The sequence below is a fragment of the Macaca fascicularis genome, chromosome 2 (genome assembly GCF_037993035.2).
Source record: "Macaca fascicularis isolate 582-1 chromosome 2, T2T-MFA8v1.1".
In the NCBI taxonomy this organism is placed as follows: Eukaryota; Metazoa; Chordata; class Mammalia; order Primates; family Cercopithecidae; genus Macaca; species Macaca fascicularis.
The window spans coordinates 53,210,862-53,235,148 of record NC_088376.1 but is presented as its reverse complement, the minus strand read 5'-3'; the positions used below and the strand labels follow the sequence as shown (position 1 = coordinate 53,235,148).

General features: G+C 38.5%; 2 long non-coding RNA genes across 2 annotated transcripts; one reads left to right on the top strand and one right to left on the bottom strand.

Annotated features, from left to right (window-relative positions):
- Window positions 1-1,048: 1,048 nt before the first annotated feature.
- Window positions 1,049-13,997, top strand: LOC135969650 (uncharacterized). Its single transcript, XR_010584989.1, has 3 exons — window positions 1,049-1,688; window positions 11,798-11,895; window positions 13,431-13,997. It is a non-coding gene; the product is annotated as an uncharacterized lncRNA (long non-coding RNA).
- LOC123571877 (uncharacterized) lies at window positions 10,568-24,234 on the bottom strand. The gene is made up of 4 exons (XR_006696173.3): window positions 23,998-24,234; window positions 17,706-17,799; window positions 15,999-16,132; window positions 10,568-11,671 (listed from the first exon to the last, which is right to left on the bottom strand). It is a non-coding gene; the product is annotated as an uncharacterized lncRNA (long non-coding RNA).
- Between the last annotated feature and the right edge of the window lie 53 nt (window positions 24,235-24,287).

The following is a 24,287-nucleotide window of genomic DNA, read 5'->3' as shown; positions in this document are numbered from 1 at the left end:
CAAATTACTTGTTATATTAAATTGAATCGATGAAAATTTAAATGCTGTAATATTTAACTTATTCCAACATATACACTTTGATGATGAATACATGCTAACTGGAAACAGTTTACTGTAGTTTTACTTTATGCTTTTCTACTAGTGATGTTCATAAATTCATGAATGGGTGGATAATCTTGGTAAGAAAATGAAAAGACTTTTAATTGTGTAAAAGTATGGATTTGTCTTCTTTTGGAGTTGTTGCTTACTCAGCAGACACGTGTTGAGTCCTGCTAACTTGACAAGCACTGCACTACTTGCTGAGATTACAAAGATAAGTAAGATATGCTCTGTGGCTCTGGAAAATCAAAAGCTAGTAGAAGATGCCTGTAGTTCATCTGGAAAAAGAGAGCTTATAAAGTTTTTTCTACAATATGACCTCATTTGAACATATGGGGTACTGTTATTATTTTCCTTATTTTACACAGGAAACTGAGTCTCATGGAGGTTAAGTTATAATGCTCAACTTGTTATTACTTGCCCAGTATCTGTTATCTCTTAAACAAGGACTGGGACCATGTCTCTCTTTTTCACTCTGTAGTTCCAGTGCCTAGCACAGTACCTGGCACATAATAGATGCTCCATTTGAGCACCTATTTGATGGATTAATAAATCCACCAAACATATTGATGGATAGTAGCTCCAACAAATACTGGATCATAGGAAAACATTACTAGCATTAGTCTTCTTACTCTTGAAGTAAGTACTTTTTCACCATGCCTTGCTGCCTCTGTAATTATAAACCTGTTTAGTATTAACAGGATGAATGCTTGAGGTATGGAAAACGAGCTATATGTACTGCCTAATTTTTTACATAAGGAAAGAGATTGCCTTTGAAAGGTAGAAGCTGAACACCCGTGGAAAAACAATAGGATAAATTCCCCAGAACTCAGACATCTTGGTACTCAACCACAAAAGCATTCTTTTTTTTATAAAGAAATAATTTGGTCATATGTGTCAAGCTTTCTCATTATTTAGTGGTTTGGAATAATTTTAAATTGGCCATTAGAAGTAATGGCAGCAGGTTTGAGGGCCTAGAAGTATTATATATTGTGTACTTTATCAGTAATTTTTATGATATTTATGAAGCTCAGTATGGCTGATGTTAAGAGACAGGGTTATTAGCACTTCAGAACATAAGAATGGAATTCAGAATGACCTTGGAAAAACTGAGAGGTGTTGATCCTAAATAGGAACACATGTGGGGAGAAAAGACAAATGCACTATAACTGCAGTATGCAACTGTGGCAGGGAGGAATTTAGAAGACCAAATTCAGAATAACAAAGTATTAATCATTCCTATATTACATTCTTCAGACTATTACTGGAATACTATGGTCAGTCTCAGTCCTACCAGTTTAAAAGATTTGTAACAAATTGCATGAGATTTAGAAGATATGGAAAATAATTGAAGGTTAGAAATTTAGGAATGTGAAAACAGAAAATAAGTTGAATTTTAGTCATGTAAGGTCTCAAAATATTTTATCTCTCATATTTTCATTCTCAGAAGCTACTCAAGGATGTGCTCCACCAAAATGAAGATATGAAGACAATGAATACAAGAGACAGGCAAAGGGAGTTCCCAGGACATAAGCAAGGGACATCCCAGGTAGCAAGAGTGCACCTGATGTCCAGGGCCATCTGTCCAGGTAATGCATGTTATAAGGTGTAAGGGGAGATATTTTTCAGGAAGGTGAAAATAAAAGAATTCCTGATGCATTTGAATATTTTAAGAAAAAGGGCATGGTAACACATGCCTGTAATCCCAGTTAATTGAGAGGCTGAGGCAGGAAGGTGGCTTGAGTCCAGAAGTACTAGGCTGCAGTACGCTATGATCATGCTTGTGAATAGCCACTGCACTCTAGCCTGGGCATCATAGCAAGACCCCCATTTTAAAAGAAAGAAGGAGAGAAAGAAAAAAAAAGAAAAATGGAAAGAAAAAGAAGGAAGGAGAGAGGAAGAAAGAAAGAAAAGAAAGAAACAATGTTAAGCATTTGATGGAAAGTTTGGGGTTAAATTAGTGATATACACAGAGAATGTTTGCTAAAACCAACAAAAACCAACTCCAGGGAAGCAAAAGTTTTAGCCAAAATGAAAAGAAGAATTATATATACTACAGAGCTTCACTATAACTAACATAAATACTAAGTATTAATCTAATCAAAATTTTGATATAAAGATAGTAAGTAGATGAAAAGATGGGAAGGGTGGATGTGTGGGATGGGGCGGGAGAGGGTGGTGAAAGAAAGCTGTGCCCTTGTATTCCACAGTGAGAAGTCATGGAAAATGCCTACACTTGAATAATCAAATTAATAACATAAGCAAATATAGCGTTAAAAAGTTGTGGAAGTAAACATCAAAACCACCAACCAACAAATTAATCAAATGAGCAAAACAAAATTTCTGAAAACATTGAATGTGGCCGCCTTTGGAGTGGAGAGAAATATACTGAGGGGAGGAACAAGGGACCATTATTTTTCACGTCAAACCTTATTTAAAGCTTATTTAAACCATGACCTTGTATAACTTTGGTTAAGGCAAACAAAAATTAAATTATTTAACTACATAAAATATATTTAAGGACCTAATAATCACCAAAAGTAAGGAAATTTGTTTTTTCTCAGGGTGATGACAACTGCTTGTTGTATTTACAAAGTCAAGATTTTGGTTTAGTGGTAAGTTCTGATAAGGACTGTTGTATGGGAGTTTCTAAACAGATGAGGCATTCCCTTTCCTGGAGCTATGGGGGACCAGCAATCAACACTCAATAGCCTGGCATGGTTTAGGTGCAGTAATAGAGTAAGGCTGTGTGCATTTCCCTGTCTCATTTAGGTTCCTTATAATTCTGTGGGCCTCCAGCGGTGGTGTGGTGTGAAGACAAAGCACTGGATTTGTAGACACACAGACCCCAAGTCAAATGCCAGCTCAATCATATACTATTTATGTGACCTCAGAAGTGACCCAACCCCTCTGAACCTTAATTTCCTCATCCGTAAAATGGGGCCATGTGATATCCGCCTCATGTGCTAAGCCATTAAATGAGCTTATGTTTGTAAAGTATCTGGCAGATGCTCAAAAAATATCAGTTCCTTCCTCTCTGAAGTAGTGAATCTCCTCACAGATTCAGAGCAGTAATCATTTGAATCATATGATGATAATGTATATTCATCTCTAATGCAATCAGGTAGGGAATTAAAATACATATTTAAATATCTTCTTGTTTTAACTTTTACATGATACAAAACAACCAGTTTTCCTATCCTAGAAAGATATGCTTTAAATATAATTTATTTAGTCCAATTAGATAACTATTTTGATGTCCCGTAGACACAACTTGAGTGCTTATGTCTCACATATGGCCTAGTACTGTGAGAAGACTTCAGAAATGCTCAAGGCCTGTAGGTGATGGAATAGTCAAAATATGCCCCATCCAGCCAGTCTCCCAAATTGCTACATAACCCCTTGAGACCCTGTGAATCATAGTTTATAAGCAACTATTCATAAATATAGGCATTTTCCCCAGGGTGTTTTTTATATGAGGTTGCTAAAGATCAACTTAAATATGTGTATATATTTTCTTTGCTAAGTATTAACTCTAACACCTGACTCACAAAGGTGGAGGGAGGGGGGAAGGAAAAATCCGCTAAGTTACAGAGGCCAGAGAGACCCCTTGCAGAGAGAGGATGGCAAAGAAAGTCAACCTTTAAGAAAGGCCTCCCTAAGGAACAAGGACCGTGTGGTCCTGTGATCCTCTGTAATCTAAGTGCCAAGACTTAGTGCCAAGAATAAATGATCCTGGTTGATGAAGAGCAATCTGCCACTTCTAAGCTTTGATCAAAGATCAGAAAACCATCTCGGTGTTGCTGCGTCTGACATCTGCTCACATTTTCACAGTTTAGTGCCTATAACAGGAAGTGCCTATTTTCACCTTGAAATTCTTTCATTCAGTAGAAATGTTTTTTGTTTTAAATAATTTAAAAATATAACCAGTGAGCATCTTAAATTTCCATAATTGGCTCACAGTAAAATAGATTTCTCACCTCTGATTTAGGTGAAATAACTTTGTTTCTGCTTTATATTATTCTACTTTCTCTACCTCAAACAGGAACAAAAATTCTTTTAATAATCAATTGAGCTCCTCAGTTTCTTTAATTGAACACTTGCCAGATTCTGGGGATACTAAGATGACTGTGAAAGAGTATCTTCCCTGGAGGAACTCAGTTTCTATTCGGGAGTGATAGTGGGGAGAGGGGAACCCAGATTTGGAAAGAGACAAAGGTGATAAGAATGACAATAAAAGTATGTACAAAGGTTAAGATAACACAAAAGATAGAAAGGCCAACCCCGGAGCTTTCCAAAAAGGCTTACACAGAAGAGATAAAGTTGTGGTTTGATTTCCCAGGCCTTGTGAGAGCTTGCCAGTCAGGCAGAGACACTGAAGATACTCATGAAGGACAGTGAAGAAACAGAGCTTAGAACCAAACAGTATGTTTGCAGAGTGGCACAAAGCTCCATGTGGTTGTGTTAAGCAGTGAATGTGGGAAGGTAGTAGGAGGTGAGAACCAAGAAACAAGAGATAGAACATTCCATAGATAAATAACAGGAGTGACAGGCTCCCAGATGCATTGTCAAGAGAACATATGATGGCAAGGATGGGCTGGAGTGAGATGAGAGCCTATTTAGAAGTAGTCCAGGTGGGAGGCTGAGGCAGGCGGATCACGAGGTCAGGAGATCGAGACCATCCTGGCTAACATGGTGAAACCCCATCTCTACTAAAAAACATACAAAACATTAGCCGGGCATGGTGGCGGGCGCCTGTAGTCCCAGCTACTCAGGAGGCTGAGGCAGGAGAATGGTGTGAACCCGGGAGGTGGAGTTTGCAGTGAGCGGGAGATTGTGCCACTGCACTCCAGCCTGGGCGACAGAGCGAGACTCGTCTCAAAAAAAAAAAAAAGAGTTAGTCCAGGTAAGAGATGTGGAGGTCCCAAATTATGGCAATAACATATCAAAGATGGATGATAATTAATTATAAATCATCTAAAAATGTGAACTACCATGTAAAACCATACAAAGATATTAATTATTGATATTACTTTTCTGCATGACCTTGGAGTCTGTTGTGGCAACCCACCCCTAGTTTAGTAAATACTTGCTGTGGCCAAGCCAAATGCACAATGCCATCTACAGTAGGCACGTGCTACCATTACACGCCTTCTCATGACTTCCCAGGATTTACTAGGAAGGCTATTTGTGGAACAAGCTCATTTTAGCTTCTTAAATATCATAAAATAAACTGAGATTGCCCATTTTATTTTAAGTATGCTGCAGAAGACAATTAACTTTGTTTCCAGCACAAAATATAATGCCAATATAACTTTTGTGAAACGTAAAATGGTGAAATTTAAGGATATGGCTGAAGATACCCATGGTTTTATAGGCTTTTCACTTAGATGAATGAATGGATGACTTTGCCACAGCATTTTCAGCATTCCAGGCTTGTGATAAAATGGAATCCAGTTCAAGTTTCTTTTAACCTTCATTTTTAGGAACCCGTGATTACATATATAAACATTTATCAATATACATGTTTGGAGTTGACAGTGATTTAACATTTTGACCAAATACCTGTGCTAAATTCATTCATGAGACAGCTGAGGAAATCATTTCTGGAATAATTTTTACTGTTCTTCAGTGTTCCTCAGGCAGGAAGCCACAGGAAACAATGTATTGTGGTGCATATTTCCCTGCAGGATTTGGTATGTCATTCACTGTGGAGAATTTTGCTTTCCAGCTGCCTATAGTTCACATTTTTGTACTTGCTTTTCCCTCCAGGATAATTTGATGAAGTCAGTTCCTCAGAGATAGAAAATGTCTTTCTATTTTTTTAAGACCAGATTTGTTTCTTTTCCCAACTGAGAGATAAACTTGATTAAAAAGAAAACATGTAAGTAGCCAGGATTAATTATTTTGACATATGAAATAACCATGATCGCAATATGAAATAGTCATTAGATAATTTTAATAATCTAGTAGGGTAAGTGCCTTTGGTTGAATGAAAATAAGGTCTGTCAAAATTTTGGATCAGTTTAAAATGTAGTAAATTAGAACCTGGAATATGGAAATGAAAACCACCCTTTTTCGAGAGAACTTCACTATTCTTTTATTAGGTCTGATTTCTACTTTAAAGTTTTTCTACCCTCCTTTTCCTTTCACTTCCCTGCGAAACATTGTCCCACTAGACGAGACATTAGACGAGAAAATAGCAGAATAAAATGTTTTAAAATCAGAACTAATATCCTCACGTTAAGCACGTTAAGCAACTATTTTTTTTAAACACCTACACCAGTGGATTTTCAACCTGCCTGTAAGAATCACTGGAGGAACTTTTTAAAAATGCACAGACCTTCACGCCTGTAATTCCAGCACTTTGGGAGGCCAAGGCAGGCAGATCACTTGAGGTCAGGAATTCGAGACCAGCCTGGCTAACGTCGTGAAACCCTGTTTCTACTAAAAATACAAAAAGAATTAGCCGGGCGTGGTGGCACGCGCCTGTATTCCAGCTACTGGGGAGGCTGAGTGAGGCAGGAGAATCACTTGAACCGGGGAGGCGGAGGTTGCAGTGAGCCAAGATTGCGCTATTACACTCCAGCTTGGGCAACAAGGATGAAACTCCGTCTCAAAAAAAAAAAAAAGCACAGATTTCACCTTCTGAATTACTAATCCAATTCATATGAGGTGGGACCTAAGTGTTCACATTTCTCAGAACCTCCCAGGCTGACTTTAATGTACAGTAGAGTTGAGACCACTGGCCTCTACTGTCCTTTGCATAGGTGTCCGTAGGCTCTTTTTCAACCTGCCAAACCGGATTTCTCTATCACCCACTTAAAGACTACACTTGGGGTAACAGTGATAATCAAGCTCTGTGGTCTCCAAAGTGAGGGGTCCAAGATGATCTATTAGAGTGTGAGAAAAATATGAGAAGTTTATTTTTTAATCACATCCTTTAATGATATGTTTTTAAAATATTTTATGATGCACATAATGTATTAGTACAATAGATTGGGGGAGGGGAGACAGAACAGAAAACACCATTTTTCCTGTTACATAGATCCCCTCATTCTCTGCTTTCAATGAGAGCAGTTTCAACGTTGGCTTTTTGATGTCTGCTGATTGCTACAGACTTCTCTAGAGCTAAGTATGGAGTTTTATAAGACGCATGTCCTCCACTGCACAGCTGTATTCTATGACCAACCACAGAACACAATCTTTTCTTTTTTTTTTTTTTTTTGAGATGGAGTTTTGCTCTTGTTGCCCAGGCTGGAGTACAATGGCACGATCTCAACTCATCACAACCCTGCCTCCTGGGTTCCAGTGATTCTCCTGCCTCAGCCTCCCGAGTAGCTCGGATTACAGGCATGCGCCACTACACCCAGCTAATTTTGTATTTTTAGTAGAGGTTTCTCTATGTTGGTCAGGCTGGTCTCGAACTCCTGACCCCAGCTGATCTGCCTGCCTCGTCCTCCAAAGTGTTGGGATTACAGGCGTGAGCCACCGTGCCGGGCCTAGAACAGTCTTTCTTCCTAGGTCTTTGTCCTTCCCAGGGTTCCTGATACAGCTTTACCTCCTGATCCCTTCTCTTAGTAAAATTTCTTCTCACCCTTCCAAATTCTTCTAAAACACACAAGCATTTTTGGGTACAGTAACAAGAGAGACTTTAATATAGAAATGCCACCAAAATGTCCCCCGATGGTAAGAATTTTTGAGTTATAATGACGTTGTGGTCACTTTTTTTTTTTTCTAAGATAGAGTTTCACTTTTGTCACCCAGCCTGAAGTGCAGTGGCACGATCTTGGCTCACTGTAACCTCTGCCTCCTGGGTTCAAGCAATTCTGCTGCCTTAGCCTCCCAAGTAACTGGGATTATAGGCGTGCGCCACCACACCCAGATAATTTTGTATTTTTGGTAGAAATGGGGTTTCACCATGTTGGCCAGGCTCGTCTTGAGCTCCTGACCTCGTGATCAGCCCGCCTCAGCCTCCCAAAGTACTGGGATTACGGGCGTGAGCCACCGTACCCGGCCATTAACTACAACAATTTAAGAAAAAAACTAATATGAGAACGGGGAAAATGGATGTGGTTGAATGACACGATTGGCCAGGATTAGACAATTGTTGGATCAGAGTACTGGGTACATGAAGGTCATTATTATATTCTGCTTACTTTTTTGTATGCTCAATTTTTCATAATAAGTTAAAAAAACCCTTTTGAATCATTTATGGTTCATTTATTTAAAAATAACCCCTTCTGCCACCTCCCCCCAGCCTAATATAAGGGCACCCCAAACCACAACTCTTGGCCTTGAATAATGTGCGAATCTATTTCAGATATGGGCTTCAGATTGGTGTGAATTCTGCTCCTTCTGAGGCTGATTTCTTCCTTCCTCGCCATCACTGACGACTTTATTTTGTCCCAGTGGCTATCTCTCAACCTGCCCACAATCACTTTCTTATAGTTAGCCTCCTCTCTTCTATCTTGTGTCTTTCATCTGCCTTCGTGGTTTTCTTAAGTCATTTGTTCTCTGCCTCGCCCCAAATCCCCCTCAGACATCAAATACTCAAATGTAGTCAGCATGCTCAGGCCATTTGCTCCCCTCTCCACCTAGTTCTGCCAGGCAGCCTGCCTCCCACTTCTGCCTCTGTTCTGGGGGATGGTGTGCCAGCAGCACCAGAGTAGGGACTTCCTGCCCTTCTTTTGCGAGCTGACCTAGCTCTGGCCTGAGGTCCCATCCTGGGTGCTCTGAGTCTTCCAGTCTCATGTCACAATCCTCCATGAGGGGATTTCAAATACTTGCAGATTGGGAGAAGGTGACCTTTCTAATTTTTTCTGCTGGGCCTGGTGGAAACCACCCCATCCCCTACCCCCACCTTCCTCGTCCTGTAAAATGGGAAGTCTTGATGCAGGTTTCAGAGTTTCTGTTGGGGGACTTTCTAGGATGCCTATAAATTTTCGAGGTTTTGCACCCCTTTTAAATGTACAAGTTCTTCTGAAAGTCCCTAAGGCATTTAGCATCATAGCTGTAATCTCTAATATTTGAAGGATTTCAGGGTCTTCAGATAACTTGGATACACACCATCTCACTTGTACAATTTTTCCCTGTTCTTTTGTAATGTGTACAGCACCTGATTTGCTCTTTCTGTGACTATAGCGGTTCAAAGAGCCACTGTCCTCCACTTTGATACACGCTCCATTTCACTGTTTGAGTATTTTTTTTCCCCTAACAACTTTCTGGTCCCCCACCCCTAGCGTGGCTAGGAGATACTGCATCACCACTTCCCTTTCCCCTACTGCTCTGTGACCTACCACGTGAACATGAGAAAAGTGTCCGTCAATGTGAACGAGCTCGCATCACAGTGTTGGGCAGCTGCATTCATTTTGACCTATAGTGAGGCCTAGGTTGGAGAACTAAGCGGGAGGGACTGGAGCGGGAGAGGGAAGAAGAAACAGATACTTGTTCACTTTCCCTTCTCTCTTTGCACTTCCAATTTTAGAGAGGCTGGAGGCTAATTTCCCAGTTATAACAAGGGCCTTCATTTCAGCTTGTATTTCAGACACTAGGAGAACTAAGCTTAAAACTTTCTAGCCTCACTGGTGATCGCATGACTGAGATTAAATAGGGAAAATGAAGAAAAAGAGAAGGAGAAGAAAAGAAAAGGGAGAGAGGTAGAAGACACAAGCACAGAAGGAGAAGAAAAGGATAGAATGAGAAAACATTTACTCCCATTTCTTTTTTTCTTTTATTTTTATTTATTTATTTATTTATTTTGAGATAGGGTCTGGATTTGTTGTCCAGGCTGGAGTGCAGTGGCGCAATCATGGCCCACTGCAGCCTTGACCTCCCAGTCTCAAGCAGTCCTCCCACCTCAGCCTCTCAAGTAGCTGAGATTATAGGCACACACCACTACGCCCGCCTAATTTTTGTATTTTTTGTAAATACCGGTCTTTTGCCGTGTTGTCCAGGCGTTTTGTTTTTGTTTTTGTTTTTTTTAATTTATTTCTTACATTAGAAGAAAGCTGGGATATCCTGTGACTTATTAAAATGCACTTCACTGGACTTCTGATGAGGTATTTAAAATGTCCAATTGGCAGCTAAACTGTTGCTATGCTAGGATTTATAGGCAAACTGAGGTAGTTTTTCAGATACTTTCTAAAGCAAGAAGTTCCTGATACCGAACAGGCAGTTTGTTATTGACCATATTGACTTCACAGCACCTCAATAATCTATTTCATATAAGATGTATTTCATATCAGGTTGGCACTTTTTGACACAATTTTCCAAACCATTGAAGGAAATTGCTTAAAACTTTTTCTTTTGCCTAGGCAGGCAAGACCACCTATATGTTGATAAATCTGGTTTATTCTTTTTGTATAAATCCTGGCAGGAGCATAAAAACAGTGTTTATCTTTTATTATTACAATGGTGATATGTTCACTTAAGGAAATCTAAGAAATACAGAAAAAGTACAAAAAAGAAAATACACAAATACGTATAAAAAAGATTTTTTAATATAAATTTTATTGTAGTATAATATACAGAAAATGCCCAAATTGTAAGTGTGCAGCTTGATGAATGCCACAAAGTGAATATACCCATGTAACCAACAGACTAGAACAGCGTTCCAGAAAGAGAACATAACAGCACCCCAAAAGCCTCCCTCATATCCTCTTCCAGGCACTATGCTGAAAGTGATACTGACTTGTAAAGCATAGATCTTCTCCCCTCAGCCTCTGGTTTTAGACTTTTTAATAAATGGAATCATACAATAGTATGTAGTTTTTTTTTTGGCGGGGTGCCACCTCACATCATGCATGTGAGAGTCATTCGGTTTTTGTATATGGCTCCGCTCCACTTCTTTTCTTTTCTTTTTTCTTTTCTTTTCTTTTCTTTTCTTTTCTTTTCCTTTTGAGACAGTCTCGCTCTGTTGCCCAGGCTGGAGTGCAATGGCGTGATCTCGGCTCACTGCAACCTCTACATCCCGGGTTCAAGTGATTCTCCTGCCTCAGCCTCCCAAGTAGCTGGGATTACAGGCACCCGTCACCACACCCGTCCAATTTTTGTATTTTTAATAGAAATGAGGTTTCACCAGATTGGCCAGGCTGGTCTCGAACTCCTGACCTCAAGTGATCCACCTGCCTTGGCCTCCCAAAGTGCTGGAATTATAGGCGTGAGCCACCGCAGCCAGCCTATGGCTCATTTTAGTTGTTGTATAGTATTCTATTGTATGAATATACCACAGTTTATTTAAACATTCCATTTTTAGTGGACATTTATGGTGTTTTCTCATCTTAAGGCATTATAAATGGTGCTACTATTAACATCTTTATACATATCTTCTAGTGGATATGTGCACTTCTTTCTCTCCTAGGAAAGAGAGTGTTGGGTTATGTGGCGAGCATATGTTCAGCTTTAATAGATAATGCCAAATAGTTCTCCAAAGTGGCTATACCAATTTTACACTCTTGGCAGTCATTTTTAAAAGTTCTACTTGTTTCACATTCTTGTCGACACTTCATATGCACAGTCTAAAAAGACAAGTCGATTGAAGGTAATAGTTTACTTGATATTCTTCTTTTACCTAGACAGAGAAGACACGTATATTTATTCTTTTCATGTAAATTCTGCAGGAGCATATAGATAATATGTGTGTTTTTTTGTTTTTTGTTTTTTGTTTTTTAAACAAAGTTTCACTCTTGTCGTCCAGGCTGGAGAGCAATAGCGCGATCTCAGCTCACTGCAACCTCTGCCTCCTAAATTCAAACGATTCTCCTGCCTCAGGCTCCTGGGTAGCTGGGATTACAGGTGCGTACCACCATGCCAGGCTAATTTTTTGTATTTTTAGTAGAGATGAGGTTTCAAAGTGTTGGCCAGGCTGGTCTTGAACTCCTGACCTCAGGTAATCCACCCATCTTGGTTTCCCAAAGTGATGAATTACAGGCATGAGCCACCACGCCCAGCCAAAATGTGTATTTTTAATTGTAATGATGATATATTCACTTAAAGAAATGCTGGAAAATTTTGGTCACTTTGGTGGTTAGGTAGTGGCATCTTATTGTGGTTTTCATTTCGTATGTTTATCAGTCACTTGGATATCCTGGTTTGTAAAATGTTTGCTCAAATCGTTTGCCTATTTTTCAATTGGGTTGTCTGTTTTGCATATTGACTTAGAAGAGCCTTTTTAAATATTCTGGATGAGTCCTTTGCCAGATTTGTAGTGGAAATATCTTCTCCTATTCTGTGGCTTGCCTTTTCACTCTTAATGGTGACTTCTCATGAAATAGAAGTTCTTAATTTTAATGTAGTCCAATTTATCAATTTATTTTGTGATTAACGCTTTCTGTGTCCTGTTTGAGAAATCTTTGCCTATTTTAAGGTCATGGGTATTTTCTTATGTTTTATTCTAAAAGTCATATTACCTTTTACATTTAGATCTACAATACATCTAAAACTGATTTTTATGTGTAGTTTGAGGTAGAAAGTTAAAACTTTTTTCATGTGTGTATCTAATTGATCCATTATCATTTATTGAAAAGACCATTCTCTCCCCATGCAATGTGAGTTTTAATGGGCTCATGGTATTTTATCATATAGATGTGACATTTAAGAGTCAAGAGAGCATTTTAGTTGACCGTTTTCTTATTTATTTTCCTTGATATTTGACCCAAGTGATCTAAAAGAAAAATCTATTGAAATGAGTGCTAAAAGTACTTTATTCTATAAAGAATAAGTATCAAAATGCTAAAAACAGCCAAGCATTTGTTAAAATATGGCAAAGTTCTTAGTTATAATTCTCAGTTGACTGTTAGAAGCCAAATAAAAGGTAGATTTTAAAAAGTGAGCCATGACTGGAGACTTACATAAATCAATATTTGTGGGGGCTTAGGTTAATTCTAGTTAATGGTGATGTTGGCCTTATTTTATTAGATGCACATTAAGCAGATGAATAATTGAACTACTCTTTAATGTATCTGAAGACCAGTTTGGGGAAGGTAGCAAATTATTGATAAAACTTGACTTGAGAATAAATTACACCATTGAAACTTATTGTTACTAAACTACTAGCAGTCATTCACTCAGTGACTTCTTTTGAGGTAGCTTTATTTAAGATGCCCCATAATTTTAAAGGTATTAGAAAAATGGAAACTTAGGAAGAGTTAATCTGACAAAGATGGCTATAATCCAAACTTAGCTAGGAAGTGAGTTCTGTATACAGTAATGATGTATATGTGAATTTTATGAATCTAACATTTTTGAATGGCTAGAACAATAATTTTGTATGGTTGGATTTATTATTTATTTATTTATTTTTGACACGGAGTTTTGCTCTTGTCGCCCAGGCTGGAGTGCAGTGGTGGGATCTTGACTCACTGGGACCTCTGCCTCCCTGGTTCAAGAGATTCTCCTGCCTCAGCCTCCCAAGTAGCTGGGACTACAGGCGCGAGCCACCATGCCTGGCTAGTTTTTGTATTTCTAGTAGAGACAAGGTTTTGCCATATTGGCCAGGCTAGTCTCAAACTCCTGACCTCAAGTGATCGCCAGCTTCGTCCTCCAAAAGTGCTGGGATTATAAGCATGAGCCACCACGCCCAGCCTTGGTTGGATTTACTCTAATGAAGGAAGTATGAAGTCAATTTACCAATGGACTTTGCATATATTATAATATAGCATGATATTGGATGAACTTGCTATTAGTCTTATTTTTAGCAACTGGGAAAGTGTCAGTGATATTAATTAGCCTTTGACATGGAGTTTTTCTCTCCATTAAGTATCTACATTGTTATGAAGTCTAATGTATTTAATTTAAAAAAAATAATGTTATGGAGCCTAACAGTTCTGCTATTTAAAATAGTTGTAATTAAAATAAGCAAGATGGGTTTGTGATGAATAAACTTAATTTGTTTTGCACTTGGTTGAACAGAAATGATTAATTTTACTTAAAGAAATCTGACTAATCTTCAGTGCATAAAAATGCATTCAAATTCAAATTTAACCTTTAGTAATTAGTTTTTCCATAAAACTTATATTAGTTTATATTTATACATGTTTATCTTTACACATATTAGCCATTTTTAGTTCTGTAGAAATTATTTTACGATGAATAAATGTGGTGAAATTAGACTATTGAGACTCTTGCACCTTCTACTTTCACACGTGCAAACCAAACTATTGTATCTTTTCAAAAATCCTATTACCTTATTTATTTAATGCTTCTACTGAACAAAATGGAGCTGGAAGCTAGACATTACCACAATTAGGCTTGTGGGTTATGGAGAATGATTTAGACCAGAGTTTCCTAAAGTATGTTTTATAAAATACCGGTTCATAGGATTAAAACAATGTTGTATTCAAACAAAACAAAACAAGACAAAACAAAAAGCATACAGTGGTCAAATTAATTTGGAACGTAAAAGTGTACCAGGTTTTCCACATGCTGAGATATTCAGAGCCTTAAATATGCTAATGTACATTGTGAGCGCCCAGATGGTGGCGAGATGGGGGTTGGGAAAGTAGTATTTCCCAAACTGAGGCTTCCCAGCAACTCCAGGGCTTAGTCTAGTGTTTCTGGGCTATTCTTCAAGGAACATTGGCTTATAAAAACCTGAATCAAGCCTGGCAAGGTAGCACTTTCCCATAGTCCCAGTTGCTGGGGAGACCGAGGCAGGAGCATCACTTGAGCCCAGGAGTTAGAGGCTGCAGTGCACTATGATTGGGCCTATGAATAGCCACTACACTCCAGTTTGGACAACATAGCAAGATCTCATCTCTTTTAAAAAAACCTGTTTTGCCCTAACATCACTAGTTCAGCATAGCCTCTGGCCACCCCTCCTGTAGTAGTCTATTTTCACACTGCTATAAAAAATATAGGCCAGGTGTGGTGCGGTGACTCATGCCTGTAATCCCAGCACTTTGGGAGGCTAAGGCAGGCCGATCACTTGCGTCCAGGAGTTCGAGACCAGCCTAGTCAACATGGCAAAACCCCATCTCTACCAAAAATACAAAAATTAGCCAGGCATGGTAGTGTGTGCCTGCAGTCCCAGCTACTTGCTACTTGGGAGGCTGAGGTGTGATAATCGCTTGACCCCAGGAGGCGAAGGTTGCAGTGAATTGAGATAGTGCCACTGCACTCCAGTCTGGATGACAGAGTGAGACCCCATCTCAAAAAAGAAAGAAAGAAGTACCTGAGACTGTTTATGAAGAGAAAAGGTTTAATTGGCTCATGGTTCCACAGGCTATACAGGAAGTATGGCTGGGGAGGCTTCAGGAGACTTATAATCATGGTGGCAGGCAAAGGGAAAGCAGGCAAGTCTTACATGGCTGGAGCAGGAGCAAGAGATGGGGCAGGGGAGGTGCCATACACTTTTAAACAACCAGATCTCGTGAGAACTCACTCACTATATGGTACCAAGGGGGGATGGTGCTAAACCATCCATGAGAACTCCGTCCTCATGATCTGATCGCCTCCCACCAGACCCTGCCTCCAACACTGGGGATTACAATTCAACATTATATTTGGTGGGGACACAGATCCAAACCATTATCACCTTCCAAGTCTCCAACTCTGAACTAGACTTGAAAATGTTGGCGCTTTTCTCTGCCTTTTGTTCCTGGACTGGAAAGTTACTGTACTACTGGTTTCTATATGGAAGGGGTTTGAATCCATTTTATATCTTTGAAATAGATCTCAACCAGCTCCTTCCTTTCCTCCACAAATATTTGAGCTCTTACTCTGCCCTCAGCATCAAGCAGTCTTGCCCTGATTCCAGGCATCACTGGCTTCTCCTCAATTCTCTACCGTGATTACACCACATTATCTTATGTTTTCCTTTTTCTCTCTTACTAACCTTTAGTACACTAGAGTAGCACTTGTCACTATGCTTTTATCTGTTTGTTAATTGTCTGACTTACCACATAAGACCATAAACTCCGAGACATCAGGGACTTTGCCTCTCTCGTTCTTTATTTCTCAGTGCTTACAACAGCACTCAGCACACAGTAGGTTCTTTGAAAGACCCAACCTCTGTGGTCAGGGAACTTGCATTCTAGAGGAAGAGAGATACAAACACGGAATCCCATGTCTTGCCAGTTTTGCTTAAGGTAAACATGCGATGCTATGGGACCTACGCGGAGGAACTCTGCTCTTGTTTGTGTTGGGGGAGTGTCAGGGATAGGCAAAGGGTGTCAAAGAAGACTTCCTACAAACAACCTCTGAACTAAGTTTTAAAGGCCAAATAGGGCAATGTTTTTGGCCAAGGAAACAACTCATGCAAAGGGCTGAAGGTGAGTCAGATGATTCAGATAAATGCACATGGCTCAGGGAGGGCAGTTGGCAGAGTAGAGGAATTGAGGCTGGCAAGCTAGGCAGAGAGAGATTGTGATAGGCCTGGGAGGTTGTGCTAAGGGGTTGGGACTTTATTTTGAATTTGATGTGGCACAGTAAAATTGGGAAAATTGTAATCATGTTCAAATTGATATTTTGTTTCCGGTAGCAGCAAAGAGGGGATGAGTCTACAGGTGGGGAGAGCAATTCGAACTTTGAAACCAACCAGATTTACTTACTGTTTAAGAGACCTGTCATGTACCTTCCCCTTTCTCTTCTTTGCTCACAGTGGTTGCTTTGGTGGAAAACATTTTTTTTCCATCTCTACATGGTCTAATGCTACCTATTGTTTAAGCCCCAGGTTGAATAAATGAATATAAGCACTGTGAGCCAAAAAGAACCGAATGTATAACCTTGGATCTGTTTCTGAGAGTATATGGGAGGAGAGTATCCTGTCATTCATTTGTTCTGGGCATTTGAGACTATATAGAACTATTCAATGCTCTGTTGCTTTTTACATTCTAAACTCCATGTGAAATGCTGTATTTACAAGGATTATCTATTTAATTCTTACATCTACCTATTTACTAGGTATCATTATTAGTTTTATATTATGGATTAATCAACTGAAGCACAGTTTTGTAAATAAGTTGTTCAAAGTCAGACCGCTATTAGTAAAGATTAAAAATCTTGGAAGATTGGCACTAGAACCATAATAGTAGCATTACCTTGTAAAAAGCATTTGAACTAAAAATCAATAGAGGTGGATTCTGGCTAAAAATTAATAGCAATCATATATTCAGCTCAACCCAGTAAGACAGTTGTTATCATTTCCATTTTAATAGACAAGAATACTATGGATTAGTGGGTTTACATTAATTGTACAAGGCCACACAGCTTGGGATTTGAACCCAGGTCTGCATGATTTCAAAGTCAAAGATTTTAACCATTTGGAAATGTTCCTCCTGGCAGCTCTTGTATTAATTTATTTGAATGGCTTATGACTTTAAACTCGGAGGTATCAACTCTGCCTGGAAAATGATAGAATTGGACTAGGTGGCATCTAGGACCCCTTCTGCTCTGCAATTCATGCTCTAAAAGCATCCCGGAGCCCTTGTTAATTTCTTCCCTTGTCATTCACCTTCACTGCTTTGTGTTGGATTTACTCCCTCAAATAGTGAGAGACATATAAATAAAAATTGTGGCCTGAATAAGTAGCTTACAATGTAAGCATGGAGCAGAGTGCAAAGTGCTGGAAACTGGAAACTAAACAAGTAAATGAGACGACGACAAACCTGAAGCCAAGCTCCATACCACCAAAGTATTGGAGGAGAGCACTGGGGAAATGACCACAGCATTTCAAGGTCACTCAGAGGCCCAGGCAGAATCCTGAGGGAATAATAAAACGTATGTTAACCAACTAGTGCATGTGTCAAGTGTGGTGTAGGGATAGGGCTGAGAATGGAATTCAGTGAGGAAAAACCGGGACTTAGTTGATAGTCTGTAGAGACAACATTGTGTTGGAAATAAAGGCAGAAAAAAGCAGGTCAGTTAGGTGACACCTGATCAAGGCAGTTTGTCTAAAATGGAAAGATCACATGCCATTCAAGGACATTTCCTGGGAAATGAGTTTGCAGAAAACCACGCTTTAGTGGACAAATAGCTGGGAAAGCTTTCAGGGGAAAAGATGCAGGTCATGTTTGTGTGGCTAATTACATCATATTTATTTGAGACTTTGAGGGATGCAATTAGTAATTTGCCTTCTTAGGGTTTTCATGTCAGGAAGACAAAAGCATAAAAGATGAGAAAGGGTCAGGTTTTAAGGGAGTGTAGAAAAAAAGGCTTAGTTGGCACATGATAAAGAAAAAAAAAAGTAGGAAAATAGAAACCTTTGTTGTGCAATCCATGTGCAATACAACTGCAACAGACCATTAGGAAGGGAGGCCCCATTCCCAAATGCTGCAGGCCTCTCTACAATTGCTTAACTGTCTCTGTCTGAAATATTGAGGCAAAGTTATAAAGAAAATGAGTTGTCACAGACCCAGAAACATTCTCATACTGGAATGCTTTCCAGTGTTGTAAATTTGATGAGATTCAGTTCTTTTTAGTAGGGTTAATTTAGTCAAATTTTCAAAACTAAGGACTGGTGATTAGAGATACCCATTTCATTAGCTTTCTGTCTAACTTTTTCCACATAGAATGAGTTTCATTTAAACAAGGCACATTTACCATATACTAAAGAGACAGAATAGTGCCCAATTAATGTAAAAAATAAAGACGGGAGACATACTGACATGCAAATAAAGGGATAGAAAAATAAAATGTATACTTCTAGGGTCCCAGATGCTATGAGATGAAGTTCTAAAAGTGTGACCTAACTGTGATGGTGACCTAACTCACCAAACCTCTATGTCACAGCTAAGAGTCTTTGAGGATAAAAACAGGAATAACGAAACTGCTTTAGTATGAGTGGTGATATAATGTAAATAGTTCTCAAGAGATAAATATATTAATAAGGTAGAAAGTTGAGACACTTCACAGATGTTTAAGTGTTTGGGAAAAATATGGAACCTTCCTTAAGCAAAGTAACACACGTAACATAGTGCCTGATATTTAGTAGATTCGCAGTAAATCTTCCTTTTCCTCCCTTTCTCATCTCTAAAGTAGTGAACAAGGGAAAAACGAGACTGAGTCTCCTTATTCCTCCAATACTTGTATTGGACTGAAGCCAGGTTTGCATAAAGCCACTGTAGGGAAGAGCACTAACACTTAAAGAACCAGGTCTAACACTTTCAGGAATGGGGCAAGCGAATAAGCATATAATATTTATTGAGCACCTATTTCATTCCAGCCACTTTATATCAGAGATTTCATTTATGCTTAAAACAATCCAGTTTCCATTTTGAAGATGAAGAACCAGAGAATCAAAAGTTTAAAAATTTGCCCAAAGTCAAATAGCTGCAAAAGTGGCAAAGTTGCTCACTGTGTCCAGTCCAAATTGTGCTGTTTCTTAAGCCATGCAATTCTTAAAATTGTCATATAAGCCCTGAAAGGGCAGAATGATCACCTGACTGTTTTGCCTTAGGGATGATATAGAGACATTAATTGATTTCGCCCCTACATGCCTTTAAGTAAATAATGATATTATTTTTCTTCTTGCAAAGATAATACTAGTTTAATTGCAGAACACTTAAGCATATGAAAAAGTAAAAAGAAAAAAATAGGTCATCTAAATCTTGTCACCCAGAGATAATCAGGGCTAACATTAGGTATCTCTCTAATGCTTTTTCTGTGGTTATATATTTGTAGATATTATACAATTTATGAAATACATACAAATATATACTTTATGAAAAGTGATCATAATGTACATACTTGATTTGCAAACTGATTCTTGCTGATTCAAACAGATTACATATGAAGAAAGTTTTTCTAACTTAAAATTATGAGAACTGGGTATTATAGCAATATTTTGATAAACAATGCCATTTGCATTAATGAAAGTGCTACAATATTTATTAAATTTATTGAGAGTGCCAGAGGAGGAATAAAACCAATAAGAATGTTGAAGCCTTTGTATACCTACTAAAATAATACTCATTATGCGAAGCGTAATAGCCTAATCTCACACAGAATTGATGTCCAATGCTAATATCAGTGCTGAAAGTAGGCAAAGTCCAACTGTATCTCCTTTGAAACTGGAAGTTTTGTATACCCTCAATCAGCAATAGAGAGCACCAGAGTAACTTACTTTCAGACATTAGGAGACTTCAAATTACCTATTATTATACAAGCCCAACTGAGAGAAATAATCAGAGAATACTAAGTGACATGTCACTTACCTACTTCTCTAGGGTACTCTTAAGTTTTATCCTTGAATCATATAAAGTGTATAGGCTATAATGTGTTTAAACATCTTGATTTCACTGACCTGAGGATCCCTGCAAGAAGCAGGCATGTGAAATTCACTCCTACATTTACTGTAAAACTGCTATTGAGGGTAGTGGTGCCACACCACTTAATGCCCCCAATATTAAACTCTTTGAATTTGTTTTAGATTTCAGTACCAGGAAAACATGTCTTGCTGAGAAACATATATGCTTCTTCCTTCATCATCATAGCAGCAATTTTAATGATTGCAATTTCTAACCTCTTCTTCCCCAACCAGGAAGCTTAGAGCCAAATTTGAAGGCAAATCATAAAAATTATGTTAATTCTTAATGTTGGCATCCTCCCATGTTACTCTTTCCTGGTTTTGTTTTCTGTTTTCTTTTTATTACCCTCATTGTTACATTCGTATATAAAGGACGATTCTTCCTTGTTTCTTTTCTCTCAATTTAGAAAGTGAAAGCAAACATCTTTTTTTGTTAAAGAAATGTAGCATTTTCATTAGAAATTTTATTTCACTAGAAATGAAAATACTATTTCACCACCTGATTACTTTGTTCATCTCAATTTGTGTAATCTTGTAGGATTTTTGTCTTGACCCTTGAAATTTAGAAAGTACAGCTAGCTGCAGCACTCTTTTTAATCTTGGCTGCCCCTTAGTGAACCCTTTTGACCTAATGACTCTGACCTCTTTTCAGTTGAGAGAATTTTTCTTCTATTATTTCTTTTATGATGATTGCTTCCCCTTCATCTCATCTATTCTCTCATGAAGATAATTAATTCTTGGAAATAAACACTTTTAAGGTGGCCAATTCGCCTGATTTGCTTGCAACTTTCCCAGTTTTAGCACAAACCAGATGGTTGGTCACCCTACACTTGGCTAAGCTATCGAATCTCTGAGGATAGTGGTTTTCAAACTATTCATCATAAGAGCAGAGTTTTATATATTTTAAAACCTCCAATCCATTGTGGACTGATATTTTTGAAAATACAATAAAAATAAATACAACAAAAATGAAATAAAAAATATATAAAAGACAAACCCAATTTTAAAAATTATTAGATTCAACAGAATTACAGTTACTCTGTCAAATTGCTCTGAAAATTTTAAATGAGGACTCTCAGTTTCTATTGGTTGCTTGTAAAATCTGCAGTCACCTAGTGGACAAAACTTTGAATAGTCCCACTCTAGGATTTCTTTAATCTGCTCTGATAATCCCTTGCATCTTCTCCACCCCACATTCCCTTCTCTGCAGCCTGTGCTAAATGCCTCTTTTGTGTTTACATACCCCATTACAGTAAGCTGTGTACTTCCTGAGGAGCAGGGATGAAGTCTTATTTATCTTTCTATGCCCAGCACTCAGCACACTGCCAGGCAAGGAGTTTCTTAGACTGTTGTATATATTCAATCTTTATTGAGGCTAGAAGAAATTACAACCAAGTTTCAGTTATGGTTGTTTTGGGAAGAGTGGGACTGTGAGGGCTTTCCTTATTTTTGTACTTTTCAGTATTTTCTAAGTTTTTCTAACACGTGTGCTAAAAATGGGAAGATTTAAGGATTATTTTAACAATTGATATTGTAGAATAAGTGACATCTACCTCATCATGACTTGTGGTCAGTAAAAAGTCCCCTTTCACAGTGTAGTTGACTTGTAGGACAGAGCCCAGTTTGTGTGAGAAAAAGAAAACAACACTAAACAATCCTTGTCATCATTGAGGAACAGGATCCTACTCTCATCCTATTTAGATTAGGAAAGTCATCAAGAGATTAAAATTACTAATTTTGGAAGACAGGGAAATTTTGTACAAAATTCCTCCTAAATATAGAGGATAGAAAGTGTTTCCTTTTCACACTGGATTCCTTTTCAAGTGGCCTGTGATATTGTGAAGTTCGATAACTACCTTGTTTGTATTATTCAGATGCTGGAATAGCTGGATGTGATCATTTAAACTATGAGTGATGGGGTCCTGACTTCCTTACCCAAACAATAGTACTATTTGAACTGGCAGTTAGTCACAGCTTTTTTAAAAGTGACTTATCTGTAATATACAATATGACTAATTTAGCAGCTAAGCAATTTCATTGTGATCTTGGTGTCAGTGGAATTCCTGTCACCTATCCAACAGTTAAGTCATATTGCATAACTGTGGGGTGACATCACCATGCTACAAGATTATTGGCTGTAGACAAGAAAAAAAAGTTTCCTGGACTGTAAGCCTTTCCGGTATCTGAACGAACGACTTGTGCTGTTACTGCGGTACAGCCAGAGAGAAAAGTAAAAAGGGATTTATAGTGGCTGGCTTTTGGTGTGTCATTGGAAATCACAGCCTGTAGCACACGGGGAGATTCTCCAATGTGCCTAATTATGAGATCTCTTCCCTTTGTGTCATATTCCACAGTATCGGTCATTAAGGTATGGAGTGAGACAGCCGACACAATGGCATTCTCTTGTAATTAGAGCATTTTATTTTTCTAAGAACTTTGTAGTCTTCCCTTTAGAAGCAATACTTTAAAAAAAATGCAGTCCACCATCTGCTATACACATCGAAACTGAAGAGATGGTCAGCTGGGACCCAGCTGAAAACCTTTTATGGCTGAAAGCCCGTTTATTTTCCAGGGAACTGGTAGTACAGGTTAATTACCACATAATACATACATTTTAAGTTTATTTAATTGTATAAAATATCAAGCTTTAAAACTACCCACAGAAATGCCTAAAACCTGGAGCTATAGCTGACTGAAATTTGAGAATATAATGGCTAACATTTATTGTTTACTATTTATTGTTGACCATCACAGTTCTGGCTAAAATTTATTGTTTACTATTTATTGTTTACCATCACTGTTCTGGCTATTACTGTTTACTATTTATTGTTTATTATCAGGTTCAAAGTAATTTAATATATTAATTCATTAAATCCTGTGAAGGCAATACTATTATTATTCCCAGGTTAAGGATGAGGGAACGGAGACGGTGAGATCACAAAACTGGAAAAGAGTAGAACCAGGATGTGAATCCAAGTGGTTCAGTACCACGGCACACAGTCTTAACTGTTGCCTTCCACTGTATCTTTTGTAATAATAATAACAACAATTATTACTACTACTGCTGTTGATACTACCACTGCTACTTTCATCTACTGAATGCTTTTTATCTGACAGACTCTGAATTATAACCATCATATCTCTTTATTAACTCTATGAGGTAGAAGCTGTACTATTATTATCCCCACTTGGTAGATTAGGAAAAGGAGACACATAGAAAATCAGTCACACAGACAGTAGGTAACGAAGCAAGGATTCAACCCCTGTCTAGATCCAGACTCCATGCTTTTAACGACCATACTATGCTGCTTTTCAATAGCTGCCATTTATTGAGTACCAACTAATGTGTAATCTTCACAAATATCCTGCATTGTAAGTATTATTAGTCCTAATTTATAGATGAGAAAATGGAGGTTCCAAGAAATCAGGTAACTTGCCAGTTTCTAAGCAGCAGAGCCAGAATTCTTCCGACTTCATTGAACACCACTACACCACACTACCTCTAAAAACTTGAAATAATTCTGATGCAGGATGACAGAATATAAGTCTGTAAAGGGCTGGTATCTCAGGAGTCACTTAGTGCAAAGAGTAGTATCTTGGTCTGGGCATCCCCAAGGGTGGGGCCTGGTAAAAAGATGCTGGAAGTGTCTTACAAGTCAGCAGTCACTGAGGGATGGTGCTCTGATGGAGGGGCAGTCTTCTTGAGTGCACCCTGTTCATCTGTGAATTCTGGATGATCCTCTGAGTGTGGGCAGATTCCTCTCTCTCCCGTCAATTCTCTCTTTCTTTTTTCATTTCCCTTGATATTTCCAAAACGGCACTCCTCTGCCCTCCTTCGTTTAGTAAGGAGTCTTGCACATGCTCAGTTCTCTTGCCTTGTAAGGGTTTCCTCCCCACCCCCAAGCCTCCTCTCCTTTTCTAGCACATATTCAGCCCTCTGGAA